Genomic DNA, 16,961 nt, shown 5'->3' with positions numbered 1-16,961 from the left:
AAAAAACCAAAAAACACAGTATCAGTATTTACAACAGAGTACAAGAAACTGTATGTAACTCACAGGGGAAAATATAGTTACTATCAAATAAATACTTTACCATCACCCAATTCCTTTAGGTCTCAGCTCTTTAGGAAGAAATCCCCACACATCCAATTTCACCAAATTAAAATACAGGGAAGTAGAGAAAAATAAATAAAGCCCACTTTCAGGAGAAAACATTTGGGCTAAATAATCTGAGAAGAAATATTGTATTATGAGAAGCTTTTAGCAGCCTTAGCTGGTAAAACCATAAACCTAACTATCTCAAATCCATGCTCTTTCCAAACTACATCAAAACTTAAAAAGGGGGCAGCGCCTGTGGCTCAGTCGGTAAGGCACCGGCCCCATATACCGAGGGTGGCAGGTTCAAACCCGGCCCCGGCTGAACTGCAACCAAAAAAAAAAAAAAAATAGCCGGCATTGTGGCGGGCGCCTGTAGTCCCAGCTACTCGGGAGGCTGAGGCAAGAGAATCGCTTAAGCCCAGGAGTTGGAGGTTGCTGCGAGCTGTGTGAGGCCACGGCACTCTACCGAGGGCCATAAAGTGAAACTCTGTCTCTACAAAAAAAAAAAAAAAAAAACTTAAAAAGGGAAATTATGATTGTCAATTATCCATATTAAATTCACTGGACTGCATAATGGTGAATAAATAATTCATTATGCCTCAAATAAAAGCAGGCAGAAGCATTTTCAAATAATTTTAAGTAGAATGCCTTAGAAATGATCTTGGGATCATTCAACACATTAAATCCTTAGGGTCCAGTAGTCATTCAGAAAGATCACTCAGAAAGATCGGGGCTTCCCATTCCTAATACTCTTCTCAACAACAACATTTATGCTTTGTAGTAATCTCTGAAAATTTCCAGAAATAACACACAAACACAAATGCAATTATAAAACAACTCACTTTTTGCGATCACTTATCACTAAAAGGATATAAACTAAAGTCTATAATTTTTCAAACTTCAGTATATATAAATGAACTCCTATATGATGGATCATTTAATAGTTGAAATAGTGCACAATTCACCCTATCTTATTTACTCAATTCTTGAGTAATTTTAAATTAACTCCCAACACATTAAATCCTTGGGGTTCCAGGAGTCATTCAAATGCCCTCAGACTTCTCTGAGGCTGGGCCTGGAACTCCTCACAGGTCCACTGTGGACAAACTTCCAAGTCTTCCCCCTGGGAGAATTTGGGACAATGATACTTTCTAGCCAATCAGCACATCAAAGGACAAGAAACTCTTGAGAAAGGCAGTAAAGGGAAACTCAGTTTTTTCTTTTTTTTTTTTTTATTATTAAATCATAGCTGTGTACATTAATGCAATCATGGGGCACTATACGCTGGTTTTATAGACCATTTGACATATTTTCATCACCCTGGTTAACATAGCCTTCCTGGCATTTTCTTAGTTATTGTGTTAAGACATTTATATTCTACAGTTACTAAGTTTCACATATACCCTTGTAAGATGCACCGCAGGTGTAATCCCACCAATCACCCTCCCTCCGTCCATCCTCCCGCTCCCTCCCCTCCCTCTCCCCCTTCCCCATATTCTTAGGTTGTAACTGGGTTATAGCTTTCATGTGAAAGCCATACATTAGTTTCATAGTAGGGCTGAGTACATTGGATACTTTTTCTTCCATTCTTGAGATACTTACTAAGAAGAACATGTTCCGGCTCCATCCATGTAAGCATGAAAGAGGTAAAGTCTCCATCTTTCCTTAAGGCTGCATAATATTCCATGGTGTACATATACCACAATTTATTAATCCATTCATGGATCGATGGGCACTTGGGCTTTTTCCATGACTTTAGCAATTATGAATTGGGCTGCAATAAACATTCTGGTACAAATATCTTTGTTCTAATGTAATTTTTGGTCATCTGGGTATATACCTAGTAGAGGAATTATAGGATTGAATGACAGATGTATTTTTAGATCTCTAAGTGTTCTCCAAACATCTTTCCAAAAGGAATGTATTAATTTGCATTCCCACCAGCAGTGTAGAAGTGTTTCCCCTTTTCTCCACATCCACGCCAACATCTGAAAGCTCAGTTTTTTCAATAGCTACCTTAACCTTAAACCCACACTTTGATACAGATTATGGTTCTCCCGATATCTATTTTGACAAAGACTCTCAGATAAAAGCTTCCTCAAGATGCTACCTCATTGATTCTAACTCAAACTTGCTAACTAGAGCTACAAAACAAAGCTATAAGAATCTCATGCTACCAATAGTCTTAATTTATTCAAGAAGTCAGTTAAGTAAATTTGTGATAAAGTAACAAAATATAGTATCAGATTGTTTTTTATTAGAATTTATGCTTTAAATAACCAAAATTGCAATATGTGTTTTACAAATAAAACATATTTCAATAAATAAATGTGTGTATATACATAGTATATGTGCATACACAGAAACATTTTGCTAACATTTTTACTTTTAGAGACAGGGTCTCACTCTATCACCCAGGCAAGAGTGTAGTACACGACCATAGCTCACCACAACCTCAAACTCCTGGGCTCAAGTAATCCTCCTGGCCTTAGCCTCCCAAAGTACTGGGGTTACAGGTGTGAGCCACCACACCTCTTCTTTTTATTTATAATGAAAATTATGAGGTTAGCTTATAAGATAGTTTTTAAAATATATTTTTCATTAAAAAAAAATTTTTTTAAGACAGAGCCTCAGGCTGTCGCCTTGAGTAGAGTGCCGTGGCATCACAGTTCACAGCAACCTCCAGCTCCTGGGCTCAAGCGATTCTCCTGCCTCTGACTCCCAAGTAGCTGGGACTACAGGCGCCCACCAAAACACCCGGCTATTTTTGGTTGCAGCCATCATTGTCGTTTGCCAAGCCCAGGCTGGATTCCAACCTACCAGCTCAGGTGTATGTGGCTGGCGCCTTAGCCGTTTGAGCCATAGGCACCGAGCCATTTTTCATAAATATTTTAAAGCCTGGAAATAAAGAATGTATCCCCATCATAAGATAATTTAATAAGCACATATTTACAATTAGTCATCCTTTCACACCATAAAAACTTCTTTATTCGTTTCATGTTCTAGGAAAGTGGAAAAATGACAATCTCTATCACAAGTGTATTAAGCAAAACTGAAATTCAATCATTCAACTAACACTGAGCACCTACCATGTGCCACAAATGCACAAAAAAGGTAGGACATTCTCTGCTTTTAATGAACAGGGAAGACAGCAGTATTGGTGTCCACGTTGACAAACTAGAAAATAATTCTATAATTATTGTTTAATTTCTACTCATTTAACCCAAAATCCAATTAGCATCAGCACAGAAATCACTAACACCAGTGACACACACAATTACATTTTCTTCTACCTTTATCACTCAACAACCAAACTATATTGACATTTTACTCTAACATATTGCATAAATGTACATTTTATTAATATTACCATGACCTTCCACAATCTAGGCCATCCCACCTACCCGTCTTATACTACCTTCCCCAGTTACACCTGTTCTGACTCACCCTAAGACACTAACACAAACCCTTGGGCAGGTTCCCACTCTCAAGGGTCCCAAAGACACTGAGTCTCCAATGCCTGTCCCCTGAATTCCTACAGAGCCTCATAATCCATACTACAGAATCATTCACTAGAGGACTAGAGGAAGCTTCTTATGTATTTTTTAAACTTTTACATATTTTTAAAGTAAATTAAAACATTAAGCTTACCACAAGAGACTGTATGAAGAAAGATAAAAAATTTTTAATGAAACCAAAAAACTCGAGTCCCTAATCCTTATTACACTATGTATCATAAAATGTTTGAATAAGAAGTGTTTTTTTGAAATGAGGCAGTCAAACTCTTTGCAGAGGCATTAACAAAAAAGAGAGGTCAGTTATTTACCACTGTTTGAAGAAAAAAGGTGCTGGTAGAGATTTCTTCATTGGGTTTTTTTTCTTCTTTAAGAGACAAGATCTTGCTCTGTCATCGAGGCTGGCATGCAGTGGCGAGATGTGTAGCCTCAAACTCATGGGCTCAAGCAATCCTCCTGCCTTAACCTCCTGAGTAACTGGGACTACAGGTGTGCACCACCACACCTAGCTAATATTTTTATTTTTATAGACACAGAGTGTTGCTATGTCACTCGTACTGGTCTTAAACTCCAGGCTCAAGCAATCCTCCAACCTTGGTCTCCCAAAAAGGAGGGATTTACAGATGTAAGCCACCACACCTAGCCACTTTGGGGTAAGTTTATAAAAGAACAGAAAAATAGATGGGACCAGTACCTAGCTCTGGTTGGTACGAGCTGCCACAATTTACAATCATTACTCTGCCCTGATCTATTTCCCAAAGGTCACAGAAACCAAGCCCCTTCACTTAAAACTTAAGACCCCCTTCAAGCTGTGATTCCCAAATGGAAAAGAAAAAAAGGAATCATGAGTAGTTAAAAAAAAAAGCAGATTCACAGTTTTAGAGGTAACAGGAAGAATCTTTCAAAAGCAGACAGGGCTTCTTTCTGATTCCAGGTGTCGGGCTGGCCTCCCTGTATGGATTTTGCCTGAGTTCACCTCATGCCTCCACTAAACTTTCCCCTTGAAGCCTTGCTACAACTGACTGCAAACATTTCACAGACAGGCTGGGCGTGGTGGCTCACGTCTATAATCCTAGCACTCTGGGAAGCCAAGGGAGGTGTACTGCCTGAGCTCACAGGTTCGAGACCAGCCTTAGCCAGAGTGACACCTCATCTCTAGAAATAGCTGGGCGTTGTAGCAGGCGCCTGTAATCCCAGTTACGTGAGAGGTAGAGACAGGAGACTTGCTTGAGCCCAGGAGCTGGAAGTTGCTGTGAGCTGTGATGCCATAGCAATCTACCCAGGGCGACAGCTTGAGGCTCTGTCTCAAAAAAAAAAAAAAAAAAATTAATGTTGGTGGCGCCTGTGGCTTGACGGAGTAGGGTGCCGGCCCCATATGCTGGAAGTGGCGGGTTCAAACCCAGCCCTGGCCAAAAAAATATATATATTAATGTTGGGCAGCACCTGTGGCTCAGTGAGTAGGGCGCCGGCCTCATATACAGAGGGTGGCAGGTTCGAACCTGGCCCCAGCCAACCTGCAATAAAAAATAGCCAGGCGTTGTGGTGGGCACCAGTTACTCGGGAGGCTGAGGCAAGAGAATCACCTAAGCCCAGGAGTTGGAGGTTGCTGTGAGCTGTGATGCCACAGCACTCTACCGAGGGCAATAAAGTGAGACTCTATCTCTAAAAAAAAAAAAAAGAAAGAAAAAGAAATTTCCTATTAAGAGAAATTAAGAGAGAAATGAAGCAAGAGGAAGAACATGGAGGGCCAGCACAGATCTGGAAGGCTACAATGGCCTGAAGCCTCTCAATGCCACACAGCCTGCAAAAGAAGGCATTTGAGGGATGGAGCAGGGGTCCTTATTTCCCTTTCACATAACTGTCTGCTCACAAGATCTAGAATTTCCCTATCACCATTAACAATTTTAAAAACAGATTCCTTCAGCTTAGGCTGGGAACTTACCCACTACTTATAATACTGAATCTACATAAAATTGCCACCCGAGTTCCAAATAATTGAGTTAGACTCTAGAAGACAACCCCATCCTGAGCTGGGGACTAAATGTACGCACTGACTTCAAAACAGAAATTGCACTGGAGGCAGTGTGTACACATGTTCACAACCATTCTTTGCAGGTAAGATACAGTATTTCTTCTACTTGACAATGTAATTCAGCCCATTCCATTCAAGACTTTGCCACAGTGCATAAGAGATCAAACAGAAAGTCCTAGGGAGTGAGGAAAAAAGGACGTCCAGCTACCTCTACAGTAGCTCTGTAAATCAATAGTGGCCCACATAAGAGACAGCCTAAAGAACAGTTACTCTATTTCTAAAACAGACAACATGTATCTTATTAAATATCACCCCAACGTGCTGTGGCCAAACCTTGTTGGCTCCAGCCTCTCTCTCACTTGCCAAGAAAAACTAGGATGACAATGTTAAGCAAAAGATACTACTAACCACAAAATTAATTCACCATCTAGCTAGTAAAGTGACTAGTCTCCTAATAAATCTTCCTGCTTAGCAGAGATGATAGCTCAAGTTCCAATGTATTCCTCAGTCACCACTCAGGCAGCATTTTAGCTTGTATAAATCACTCTCAATTCTTTTAAGTTCCTAAGAATGAAAGGAATTAGAATCTTTAACTAGAAAAGAATGCTTGACCATTATTAAAAGGAATTTAAGTATCTTGCATGTGAAGTAAGAAAATAATGGTGATTAAACATTTGTCACAAGGAAAGGGTGCCTGTGAATTTTGTTAAGCACCCCTACAATGCCAAAAGTGGAAAATACACCCCCAAAAGCTTCTCTCTCCCAACACTTTCTTTCCTATGTGTCTACCATGGTCTCTCATGAAACTGAAAAACTACTGCTTTGTTCATTAAGAATGAAGGCCTCAGCAGTTCTTGGAACATGGGATACACACCCAATTCCACAATGCAGCAAGAAAGGCTCTTATAGCAAACCACCATGTGACCAGACTTGCAGTCTGTCTTGGTTCCCCAGAGACAGAATGACCACACTGTGAAGCAATGATCAACTTCTCCTAATCCTACATGGTTTTCATTATACCCACGACAATCTGCATAGTGCCAGTACTGGACACGTGTTGTTAATGTCAAAACTTAGTGTTTTCATATATAGGTGGCCTACCAGTGCCAAGCAAGACACAATGCAAGGCATTTTTGCAATAATAACCAGTCTTCCAAACACTCAAAACAAATCCTTAAAATCGCTGATTACTACTAATGGCTACATTATAAGATTGAGGAAATAAAAAGAGATCAGTAAAAGACTGTCAACGAACTTTACGTTAGAACTAGAACATTAAGTCTACCAAAGGCTTATCCAAGAAATTTCATGTATTTTCAAATTTGCATCTAAAAATCCTCCTGAAAACCTGGGCCAAGTTTCACAGTTTAATACAGACACAACGTGAATATGTGGGGGGAAAATGACGATAACAACAACAACATTCGTACTAGCTACCACTGTGGTGATGAAATGAAGAGATAAAACCTATGCATAGGTTCAGTTTAAAGATCTGGCAAATGACCATGGTGAAAGGTTAAGAGAATGGAACTGCTGCACTGGGTCAAAGACTAAAAAGGGAAAGCCAGGTTAGATTCATACTGTTTACCAAAAAAGTACACACTATATATAAATCTACACTACCACCAGTTAAAATGAATTCATACTACATCTGAAATGAGGAGGTAGGTTGAGAGAAAGGAACGAAGAGACAGTTACTTTCCTGATCTTGAGCAAGCTCTTCAAGATCCTGTGACCACAGTCCCCCGTCTGTAACTTGGGAGCTCAGGGCTTCCTGCTCTGGCTGTGATGCAGACTCACTAGAGGGCTTAAGCCCAGGCAGCCATATTCATAAAGGTCTACAGCTGAGCCTCACCGACAGTCAGGAATGAGGACTCTGGACCTGAGAAATAATCTTCTAAATGCCCCTAAAACAAACGGTATATTCTTTAAAAGGTGAGGAAACACTAGTGCTAACTATGATCCATTATTCACAGTTTTTGAAAAAGAAATGTAGACCCCACTGCACCACCAGAGGGGATAAAATAAACACGTATTGTGAAATTACTGCCTTCAGTTTTACAATATATAGGTCTTCCTACTCCCATTTATATTCTAGTTTCTCTCTTTCACTCTCACCTTTGCAATATTTTGATTCAATTTCTCATTACTGCAGCAAACAGGAGGAACTGTTTTTTGTTATTAATGTAAGATTCAAATGACAGGCCTATTTTAACATCCCATAAAACTATAGAAACTCTTTTCCCACACAGAATGTTACATTTTATCATAATGTTGCCAGTCACATTATAAGCAGATGAGTATCTCAAGTACTCCCCTGCAATCTCCTTTCAAATTCTAAAATGATCACTCTTTCCCAGGAACTAAACCCTTTTCCTTAAAATAGACAGACAGAAAAAAAAAAAATAGACAGACAGACAGAATACATAAGGCCCGAAAAAGGGAAGCTTATCTGAATAGACATTTCCAATTCAGACAGATGCAAAAACACTGCCTCATTTTTAACACCACATTCTCATCTTAAAATTAGACATTTTCGCACTTTAGTGATTCAACTGTTGAATCAAAGTCTAAAATCCTCAGGTGGGAGTGGGAACTCATACCTTAATAGCTTTACATCAGAAGTAAAATGTATTAAACTTACTCTACTTGGTTCTCCCCACTTCCATCATTAACATTGAAGAGCAAAGAGTAGGGAAACAAGAATGTATTCAGCATCTACTCTGTATTAGGTCTTGACAATGACCCTGCAAAGTAGTCATTGATATGTGCATACTATAGAAGAGGAAAATGAGGCTCAGGGAGATAAGGTACCCAGTGAAGTCACAGTTAGTGAGAAGCCCCTTACCACAATTCAACCATTAATGAGCACAAAAGAAGCAAATGTATCCAACAATGGCCAATTGGCTTCTCCTAATTCTCAGAAAGACACTAAGTGAAATATTTTAATTAAAGTACTAAAAATGAACATAACACAAAATATAATGAAAGAATATTAACTTGAGTAAGATGCTGCAAGAGAAGCAAGTGACCATGAACGGATGAAAACAAAGGACATATCCATGAAATCCAATTTACAAACATTCTCATGAGTGCACTGAGGGTAAGCTGGAGTACCAACCAGCCCAATACCACTAGGGCTGGCCTGTATGCATCTGATGTGGCTAAATCGTACCAAACTAAATGTGTTGCTGCCTACCCTACTTAGAAGGCTGTGCACCCGTCATTACTGTTCATTAGGGGGAAAGAACCTGAATGAGAATGTTCTTGTCTTTGGGGAAAAATGTTTTAAACACGTGGTTTTACATCTGAGCACTTTTTTGGTAAGAACAAGACTTGGATGCAAAAAGGCTGAGAGGAATTACCCCTGTTCTTCATGTTATTTTAACATAAGCAATAAAGACATTAGTAATAATCAGAGAAACCCACTGACCTCAGAATCTTTCCAATTAACTTCAATAAATAATCATTCATTTAGCAAACATCCAATAAGCACTGGTGACCAAACTGAATGAGAATCTCAGTCTGCTTTCCAAGTGAATTTCTCTGTTGCATTCTGCCTTCACCGGAAAGGTACCTTTCAGACTGTAAACTCAAATTCAGTCACAACGGCATAAGATAGAGATGAATGTACAAGGCATGAAGACAGGGACGCTATCTGCCTGTGTGGATGAGGATGTTTTCATGAAGGAAAAGCCTCATGACTTGAATCCCAAAAGATAAGTGGGATTCAGAAAGTGGGAAGAGGATGGAGTAATAAACTCACCACAGCACTCTGCCCAGGGTGACAGCTTGAGGCTCTGTCTCAAAAAAAAAAAAAAAAAAATAGGCAGAGCATTTCAATGGATGTTTTGCCAAAATTAGTGGCAAAAATGTCCACTAATTTCATGGAAAGATGCTCTACATTGTTAACCCTTAGGAAAACGGAAAAACCACAATGAGGTACCACTTTACACTCACTAGGATGGCTAGAACAAACAGAATAAGAAGTAATGACGAGAATATAGAGAAACTGGAACTTTCATACACTGTTGGTGAAAATTATAAAATGGGGCAGCTGCTTTAGAAAACAGTCTGGCAGTTCCTCTAACAGTTAAACACAGAGTTACCATATGACCTAGCAATTCCACCCCCAGGTATATACCCAAGAGAAATGAAAACATGTTCACAGTATTGTTCATAAAAGCCAAAAATGCTTACCCAAATGCTCATCAGCTGATATATGGATATTCATACAATGGAATATTATTTCACTACAAAAAAGAATGAAGTACTATACATACAACATACATAAACCTTGAAAACACGCTGAGTAAAAGAAGTGAGACACAGAAACCAAATCTTGTTTGATTCCATTTTATAAGCAATGTCCCAATATGGAAATCCGGCCAGGCACAGTGGTTCATGCCTATAATCCTAGCACTCCGGGAGGCCAAGGTGGGTGGATTGCTTGAGCTCATGGGTTCAAGACCAGCCTGAGCAAAAACAAGACTCTGTCTCTACTAAAAATAGTTAAAAACTGAGGCAAGAGGATCAGCTGAACCCAAGAGTTGGAGGTTGCTGTGAGCTATGACAACGCCATGGTACTCTACCCAGGGTGACAGCCTGAAACTCCATCTCAAAAAGAATAACAAAAAGGGAAATCCATAGAGAAAGTAGACTAGTAGCTGCCTATGGCTGGGCAGATAGGGGGATAGGGAGGGGCTACTACTAATAGGTATGGGGTTTCTTCTTGGGAGTAAGGAAAGTGTTCTAAAATTGACTGTAGTGATGGCTGCACAACTCAGTAAATACTATATACTAAAAACCACTGAATTGTACACTTTAAATTTCTTTGTGTGTGTGGCTATGGTGCAGTGATATCATCATAGCTCACTGCAACTTCAGACTCCTGAGCTCAAATGACCCTCCTGCCTCAGCCTCCTGAGTAGCTGGGATTACAGGTGCACACCACAAAATCTGGCTGATTTTTCTGTTTTTTGGTGCAACAAGGTCTTGTTCTCGCTCAGGGTGTCTAGAACTCTCCTGACCTCAAATGATCCTCACACCTCAGCCTCCCATAGTGCTGGGATTATACGTGTTAGCTCTCAAGCCTGCCTGAATTGTACACTTTAAATGGGTAAATTTTATGGCATGTGAATTATATCTCAATAAAACTGTTATGAGACAAAAAAGATCCCATTATGCACTGCTGAAATACAAAGTGTGCACTCAGGAAGGAGTACAGAATCTTGTTCACTCACTTTAAAAGATGTGAACTAGGGCAATGAAAACCCAGAGAGATTCTATTACTTAACATTCTAGGTACTAGGTCATACTGAAATATTCATGAAGAATTCCATGTTTTAATACAGAAAAGGCATCATAAGTTTAAAAAGACATAGAAGTGTCAGAAAACTTTTCATAACTTAGGGATAGGATAACACAGGGAAGTCATTAATGGAAAATCAGCTTAAGATGTTTTACCATATGGATTTGTACCCTGAAAATGAAAGTAGCACTCAAATTTATTAGTGCTTCACTCCTAGAAGAGAGCTCAAAGACAAAACAGCCCAATTAATAATACCTTTTCTACAGTACCGGGGTGTTACAAACCAAAATATTAAGAAATTAATATTTTGCCAGCATAAAGAATTAAATCTTCCACATCCCCACTTATATAACTTAAAAACTGATAATTTGTCCTTTTGAACATTCCATCCCCTAGTTATTAGAATGACTCTCCTCCTCATGATTGGAGTGAATCCCAGAAGTGACAAATGTATTAAACATAAAACTTATATCAAAAAAATCCAACAGTATTTTAAAAAAAGTTATTCATGAATCCTGAATCTCATCCCAAACTACATATAAATAGACATAAATGCTGATTAGCACAATCTGCAGGCAAAGTAACAAACGACTGTGAAAAATTGAATATTGTGTGCAGTGATGTTTTGTTGGTATGTATCTATTAAAATTCATCAGGCTTTAAGGTACCTTCCACAAGTAATAAAAAACAAATGTGGACAAGGCATATTCCAGATTTGTCAAAAAGGTGTGTACCTGACCTTTATAGCAAATCTTTGTTCAATCCTCAGTACACATGACTACCACCTATTACAAAACACTGCACTTCAAGACCTAAGGTACAATTATCAGCTTTACTTCACTTTTTTCCTATTATTTATGTGATCTCTCACATCCAACGTTCACTACTTAAGGCTTCACATCCAGACATTATGACTAAAGCCAAACTATATATATAGTTCCCTTACATCAGTCATCTGAAATATATAGAATCAAATCCAGAATAGATTTTGTGCATTTCTTCAGTTTTACAGGAAATGCAGAATGTGAATTAATATTAAACAGATATCTGTTTGCCTTCACAATTTAACAGATGGTACAAAGCAACTGCTTATACTTAATCATGTTTCTATTCTAGCAGGCCCTGGTGTCAGAAGAACGTTTTGCCAGATAAGGACAATGAGATGCATTATCATACAGAGAGACTAAGAGCCCTACGAGTACTGTTCTAGGATGTAATACCAGGCGGGAAGGCTGTGGCAACAGGGCCCAATATTTTGTGATAACTATTTCGAAAAGTAAATTTATTTGCCACCCAGTACCAGTCTACAAAAACGCGCTATATTCAATTCTTTTTTTTTTTTTTTTTTTTTTTTTAGTAGAGACAGAGTTTCACTTTATCCCCCTCAGTAGAGTGCCGTGGCGTCACACAGCTCACAGCAACCTCCAACTCCTGGGCCTAGGCGATTCTCTTGCCTCAGCCTCCCGAGCAGCTGGGACTACAGGCGCCCACCACAACGCCCGGCTATTTTTTTGTTGAAGTTTGGCCGGGGCCGGGTTTGAACCCACCACCTTCGGTATATGGGGCCGGCGCCCTGCTCACTGAGCCACAGGTGCCGCCCTATATTCAATTCTTTTAAAATGTCATATAGTAAGGAAAAACCTTTGATTCTTGCTATCCCAAGGGAGATGAACAACTTGCAATTTGCTTCTCACTCTGAATCCCACGTTTGCAACATGTAGAGTGAGCACTTCAGACACCACAAAACAAGGGCAGCCTACATTGAGGCCAAATATAGGATGTGATTCTAAATCATGAGGCAGTAAAGCCTACTATTCCTTTTCCAGCGTTCAAAATACTGTTAACACTCCCAAAAAAGGATGGCAGGGCCAGCGCCTGCCTCCAAGAGGAAGCCCCTTTCTTCACGGCTCTCTCCGCAGCCTGCCACTTCCCCCAACACATTCAAATCGTTAGAGAGACCGAGAGCTGGTGAGCGTGCGACCGTGGGGACAGGCGGGAGAGCTCGGTTCCTGCATTCCACTCTCAACATCTGACCTCATCCTCAGTCATTTCGACGCAATGGAACCCTACCTGCACCAGCTCCTTTTTACTGTGTCCCTCTCCAGCTGCCCCGCTATTAGGGAAACACATCTCTCTGAATCACCCAATTCACTCCCCAACCCTGCAGCGATCCTGCCCCGCTCTTCCTCTCCCAACCCCCCCGCCAGTCCCAGCCCTCTGCTCCCTCCGCCAGGCTCAGCCTCTTCCCAAGCCGCCCCCACCCACGTTACTCCAGCTCTAGCCCTGCCCCGCCCTGCCTGGCCCCCAACCTAGGTCTTCAGGGCCCACAGCTAGCCTCGCACCCAAAGCCAGGCAACCCCCAGGCCAGGCGGCCGCCCTCGGCCCTCCCAACGCAGGGCCCAGCTCTCCCGGCCCCACGTGAGCCTGGCCCATGCCCACCCCTCACCCACTCGCTCCCTAGGGCGGCCCAAACCCCGCCCCCAGGCCTGGCGCCCCGGGGGCTCTGTGCTCTGGACTCCACCAGCCCTTCCTCACCCATCCAGGCAGTCCCTGGCCCCTAAATACCTTCCTTGGGCAACCGCGTCCCTACTCGGTCCGCGGCTCCTCACCCAGCCAGGAGGATTTCAGACCTCTCAAACCCTCCTCTGGGCAGCCTCCTCCTTTACAGGGACCCCGCTTCACGCTCCCCAGGCCAACTGGTTCTGTCCCCAGATCTTTTTCCCCCAAGATTCAGCGTCCCCGGCAGGAGCCCACAACCCTAACCCCTTGCACAGCCGCCCAAGGATCCGCGCACCGCGCAGCCTGCTCCAGCCCTCTCCCCTCCACCCGGCCCTGCCCCTCGCCCGGCCGGCCCCTGTCAGCGGGCGCTGGCACATGCTGAGAGGACTGGTCTGCCCGCCCCGCTCGCTCACGAGCGGCCCAGCCGAGCGCGCGCTGCTCACCAGGGCCGAGGTGCCTGAGGCGCCGCCGCCGCCGCCGAAGTCCCCGCTGCAAAGCCGGGCGAACCCTCCAACCGCTGCCGCCTCCCGCCTGGCACTGAGCACCGCGCGGGGGAGGGGCGCGGGCAGCCACTACCGCCCCCGCCGCCCCTCGGCGGCCCCGCCCCCGCGCCGCGCCGCACCCAACCAGGGCCGCCGGGCTGGCGGGTGCCACGCCCACTTCCGGGAGGGGAAGCCCGCTTCCCACTCTACGTTCCAAGCTTCTCCCTCCCTAGCGCCCCTCTGGTCACGCCGAGGGATGCAGGTGAGCCGAGAAGGAGGGCGGTGCCCAAGCGCACGCCCAGCTCTCTGGTCAACTGAGCGGCTGGAGGGCACGCCCACAAGGGCCTCCAGCAACGCCCACCCCTCAGAACTTGGAGCGGGTTTCTTAGACCTCCGCCCATTGACCTGCTTGGTTCTGCAAGTCTGGTTCCTCAAAGATTCCCTCAAGCCCCTTAAAACCGGAACATCAGCTCCTCTGAGCACGGCCCACTGCCCACCCCAAGCCTGAAGCAAGCCTCCCGGCTCCCCAGCCCAATTCCGCCTTAGAACAGGCCCATTGGCACTCAAAACCCCGCCCAGACTTCAGAAGCCCCGCCCAGAAACCCTTAATTCCATTGGTAACATCTCAGGCGCCGCCCACTATCTGTCTAGACGCTTCAACTCCAAGTCCCTCCCCAAATGTCCGAATCCCCGCCTCTGGCTTACGAAGCTCCGCCCCTGCCCCAATCTCACCTTCCCACCACCACCTCTGGGGACTCCCGACGTTCTACCTCTCCCTGGCCTGTTGTCCATTGTCACCAGGTGGCTGCTGTTGGGCTGAGCCACACGCATGTAACTCCAACAATTACACAGAGATGGCCCGCGACTGACCCCATTTCGCAGGTGAGGAAATGGAAACTCCCAGGTCCCTCCCTTCTTTTCCCTGGCCTAAGTCCCTCAACAATTGGGCGTCCCAGGCCTAAAACTCCAGTTTCAGAGTCAGGCCTAAAACTCCAGTTTCAGATCTGCTGCTGTCAAACTGTGTGACCTGTGGCAGTTCCTTCACCTCTCTGGGCTGAGTTCCCTAATCTTGTCGTGAAGAAGTTGTCCCGTTGATATCCAGAGCCCCTATCTGATATACCAACTTCAGAAATAACAAGATTTGGGGAAACTGGGTCTGGAGAACTGAATTAACAAGGCAGGTCTGCTGAGGGGTAAGGCTGTTTCCTTCCCAGAGCAAGGCATCTTTGTGATTCACATGGGGATTTTTCATTTTAAGCGTGAGCCTCAGAAATGTGTGTTATGTAACTCAAGGTCCACGCGAACCGAAATAGCTATCACAGACAGCAAATGACCCATCCTCTCTAAGGTTCAGTTTCTTTGTCTGTAAAATAGGGGTAATAGCAACACCTCCTCACAGGATTCTGTGAGATCACATGAGTCTTGCACTTAGATTACATTAGTCTTGCCTGGCTTGTGATAAACCCTCAGCAGATGCTACCTGTTGTTCCTTCTGCCCTGACTCTACAATATGGAAGGATAGGTTTCTTTTTGCCTTCAAGCAGCCACTCCTAATGGGAGGGACTCAGAACACTTTTCTGCAGCAAGATTTGCCATTCGCTTCATTTAAATAAGATAAGCTAATGTCTTAAAGCACGTAGGACTTGAGCTCAGGAGTTCAAGACCAGCCTGAACAAGAGTGAGACCCTCATCTCTACAAAAAATAGAAAAATTAACCAGGTGTTGTGATGGGTGCCTATAGTCCCAACTACTCAGAGCCTGAGGTTGCTATGAGCAAGGCTGATGCCACAGCATTCTAGTCTGGTACAACAGAGTGAGACTTTGTCTCAAAACGAAACGACTGGGTGATTCTGTTCTCCCAGTTCTTTAAATGATGAAATCAGAAGTAAGGTTTCCCCTGACACCACTTCCCTGCACCAGATGACACCACCATAAGGTAGCCATGGATTATGCTGAGAAAGAAAGCTCTAAGGGCTTCACCTTCCAGCTGCCTGTGTCAACTCCCAGTTTTATCTCTGAGTTGAGGGAGGTGATTCTTTCACAGAAGCACCCCAAAGCAGAAGCAATGGCTTATCACCTTATATGACACCTACCCCAAATGTGGTCAGCTAAGAACTACTGCTCCCAGAAAAAGCAAGAAAAATGCATAACCCATTGCTAGAAGAAAACCCCTTCATTTCCCTGTGCTTGAATATACAGCAACCCCTTTTTTGGCCCTAAGGAAACTGTGGCTCTGTCCAATCTGACCCTAAATGAAGGGATTCATGTCTGAGTAAGATCTGATAAGATTCTGGATTTGAGAGTCTTTTTTTTATTATTTTTTTTATTTTAAAGATAGGGACTCCTCCCTCTGTTGCCCAGGCTAGAATGCACTGGCATCATCATAGTTCACAGCAACCTCAGACTCCTAGGCTTAAGTAATCCTCCTGCCTCAGCCTCCCGAGTAGCTGGGACTACAAGCATCTGCCACCACACCAGGATGTTTTCTATTTTTTATAGAAACAGGGTCTCTCCATGTTTCTCAGGCTGGTCTTGAACTCCAGGCCTCAAGTGATCCTTCCACCTTGGCCTTCCAGAGTTCTAGGAGTACAGACATAAGTTACTGAGCATCTTCTCCCACTCTCAAAAGCTGGTGTTTTCTAAAGCAGCCTAAGACAAATGCTAGATGAAGAGAAATTTAATGATTAGGGAAAATAAAAGTGATTCCAAACTCCACATGATACAGATATGAAGGAGAAAAAAGCGTGGGCCTGCATCAGGAGGCTCCTTAGCAAATCATTTCTCTGGTTTCTCTCAGTACCAAATGTGGACATTAGTTTTAGGTTTCCAGGGTAACCTGGCTAAGTGAATTAGCCCCATGAAAACATTAACAAATAATAATCATATTAAGCAAATGAAACTGGAAACTCTTAGAGTAATCTCAGTAGTCAAGCCCTCTAATGGAGTGACAGAAGAGGACAAAGCTTGGGGAATATTAAAACTCACCCTACATTGATAAATCTTGATTCTCGCTACTT

At 43.1% G+C, this 16,961-nt stretch overlaps 1 protein-coding gene across 3 annotated transcripts in view; it reads right to left on the bottom strand.

Annotated features, from left to right (window-relative positions):
* The window catches only part of CORO1C (coronin 1C), a 148,960-nt gene extending 134,515 nt beyond the window's left edge, over positions 1-14,445 (bottom strand). The window contains exon 1 of one of the 3 annotated variants that reach the window (XM_053588996.1): positions 14,350-14,445. The gene's annotated coding sequence lies outside the window, so the exon portion shown is untranslated. Of the gene's footprint in view, positions 1-13,905; positions 14,028-14,349 lie in introns of those variants that run through there. The other 2 variants (XM_053588995.1, XM_053588997.1) reach the window with 2 other exon arrangements.
* Between the last annotated feature and the right edge of the window lie 2,516 nt (positions 14,446-16,961).

This window comes from Nycticebus coucang, chromosome 4 (genome assembly GCF_027406575.1).
Source record: "Nycticebus coucang isolate mNycCou1 chromosome 4, mNycCou1.pri, whole genome shotgun sequence".
Lineage (NCBI taxonomy): Eukaryota > Metazoa > Chordata > Mammalia > Primates > Lorisidae > Nycticebus > Nycticebus coucang.
The sequence above is the reverse complement of the archived record's forward strand: the minus strand, read 5'-3'. Positions and strand labels throughout refer to the sequence as shown.